Source organism: Dipodomys spectabilis, unplaced genomic scaffold, assembly GCF_019054845.1.
Source record: "Dipodomys spectabilis isolate Male_0828 unplaced genomic scaffold, ASM1905484v1 ptg000108l, whole genome shotgun sequence".
In the NCBI taxonomy this organism is placed as follows: Eukaryota; Metazoa; Chordata; class Mammalia; order Rodentia; family Heteromyidae; genus Dipodomys; species Dipodomys spectabilis.
The window spans coordinates 21508585-21511581 of record NW_024870785.1 but is presented as its reverse complement, the minus strand read 5'-3'; positions in this window follow the sequence as shown (position 1 = coordinate 21511581).

The following is a 2997-nucleotide window of genomic DNA, read 5'->3' as shown; positions in this document are numbered from 1 at the left end:
GTCAGACACTGATGCTCAGAAAAGACATAGATCAGAAAACCATACCAGAAGTTATTGTTCCTCTTGTTACCTTACATGCACAAATAAACGGGATCTGAAGAGTGAACTGAAATAGGCCAGACCCTCTGAAGTGAATGAGTTCGGGGACCCAGCCTTCTCCTTGGAGACACTGGAAGCTCACTGTGGAGCAAGATCCACACCTTTGGACTGGAGATGTGACTCAAGTGGTAGAGGGCCAGGTGTAAGTAAGCAAGCCACGCGAGAAGCCCTGAGTTCAGGTTCCAGTACTGGTACCAGACAACCTCCCCTGCACCCCCAAAAGATCCATACTTAGAAAGGGAGGGTTATTTATGCAGACTCAGGCAGTCATCTGTCAAAAGCAGACAGAAGAACTCCTGTAGCCAGGGCGTTTTCTAAATGAGAGACAAGTGGGTGAGGGTTGGGACAGCATATCAAGCTCCTTTGCTCACAGTTTCTTGGTTTTTCCAGAAGAGTCACTGGTCCAAAGATGCAGATGGGGTTGGCACCTCTTTCTCCTGGTCCTTCTCCAAGTGCACATGGCAATGTGCTTTGTCAAACTCTGTTCAAAGGTTAAGTTCTGTTCTGTCTGTAATCATTTTAGGTTCAGTTACTGAAGTTTAAGGAGTTAAGTCTACAGGAAAGAAGTATACTAGGAATCAATTCTTCTATACCACAGCCCAATAAAATGAACCACTACTATATTCTAGCTTAAAGGGAAGAGATTTTTCTTTTTCATTCCTGGAAAGCAGAATTAAAAATGAGAAAGGGTGTAATTTGCCTTGAATTGGAAGGAGTAGTGGAGATTAGAGAAGAAAAACTAAGGATCGTTTACAAATATGTACTTACTAGAAAATCCAAGTTTGTGCTGCTTCTAGCAGTGGCCACCTTGAGAGACGATATAATCATGATGCTATATGCTGCCTCTGCCCCATTAGCATGTTCTCACCTGCAGTGACACCTGTCACTAGTGAATGAAAAGGGATGTGGTTTTAAAGAGCCCAAAGTAAGAACAACAAAACCTGGCTTATAAAGTAACAGACTCCTAGCTACTCAGGAGGCCGAGATCTGAGGATCATAGTTCGAAACCAGCCTGGGCAGAAAAGTCCATGAGACTCTTATCTCTCATTAACCACCAATAAAAGCTGGAAGTGGAGATGTGGCTGAAGTGATGAGTGCTAGCCTTCAGCAAAAAAGCACAGGGAGAGTGCCCAGGCCCCGAGTTCAAGCCCCAGGACCAGCACAATAAATAAATAGAGACTTAAATGGCAATGCTATTTTTTTGTATGTCATCCTAGATGAAGTGTGATCAGTTCCTTGTGTGGTTGCTAAATTATGTAACTTTACAAAGAAGAAATTCTAGAAATGCTTAGCACAGTGACAATATGCTACTTCTATGTGAAAAAAAAATTAAAAATGGTACAGAAGGGGCTGGGAAGGTGGCTTAGTAGTAGAGTGCCTGGTTAGCAAGCATGAAGCCCTGGGTTTAAACTCTGTTCTAACTCTGTTCAAACTCAGTGCCACATACACAGAAAAGGCCAGAAGTGATGCTATGGCTCAAGGTAGAGTGCTAATCTTGAGCAAAAAAGCTCAATGACAGTGCCCAGGCTCTGAGTTCATGTCCCATGAGTGGCATACACACACACAAAAAAAAGGTACAGAAGATGAAGCCCAGGGCCTGAGCCATGCTTAGGCAAGTTCTCAATCACATGAGCAACACCCATGGCCCAGGACATTTGTATTAAAACAAAAACAAAAACTGCAGTAAAACATGTGGAATTTTGCTGGCTGCTTTTACTAGGCTCATGTTAAGGGTACATTAGAAATAAAAGTTTTATGTTCCTGATTTCAATGCACAAGGAGCTTAGGTATCTATCTGCAGATTACAAAGAAAAATACAGCTTTATTTACAAACATGAGGAATGACTCACCAAGCAGGGCAGACGGGAAGATTTTGGTGTTTGGAGCTATGATATTCAAAGTACTCCATCTTCCCAGATAAGTTGATTGATTTAATTAGTTGCCTCACTATTTAAAGCTTCTTATTTTTGGAAGTAACTTTTATTAAAGTTCAATAAAATTGTGATTCCCAGTGGTATTTTCTTTCGCAAACATGGATATGCTTATCTCTATTTTTAGATCCAAGGGTATGATTATGTTCAAATTCCATAATCTTATATTAATTATTCTTATTCTGGATGCTGTTACTCTGTAGAACCCCCATATGCCATGACATGAGAACAATGCCTAGAAGAGAGCCCATATCAAACATTTAGGCACCAATCTGCGGGCAATTGCAGCTGGCCATTAGGACATCATTTCCTCACCAACAGGCCAAGGCCTGACATTGCCTGAGACTGAATAAGGAATTAGGGTAGTGAATTGTTTGTAACAATAAAATGCTACTTAATGGTTACAAACACACATCCTTTCCCCAGTCAGTGCCATCCATGTAATGTTTTTTAAGTCACAGTACTGTATCTGGAAAGGTAATCTTTAAATACAAAAGGAAGGATACATCCAAAGGAACAGCAGTGATGGAAAACAATTTCAGAAGAGTCTGCCGCCATCTTATAACACTAGCATATGCACAGACTTTCTTCTTTTTGGTTGGTTGTGGGACTTTAACTCAGGGAATGGGTATTGTCCTTGAGCTCTTTCTCTTTTTTGCTTAAAAGTGTTCTAGCACTTTGTTTTTGTTGGTTGTGGGGCTTGAACCCTGGGCTTGGGCGCTATCCCTGAGCTGTTCAGCTCAAGGCGAGCGCTCTACCGCTTGAGCCACAGTGCCACTTCTGGTTTTCTAGTGGTTTATTGGCGATAAGAGTCTCATGGACTTTCATGCCCTGGCTGGCTTTGAACCGTGATCCTCAGATCTCAGCCTCTTGAGTAGCTAGGAATACAGGCATGAGCCAATGGTGCCAGCTAGTGTTCTACCACTTTGAGCCACAGCTCCGCTTCTTGTTTTCGAGATAAGAGTCT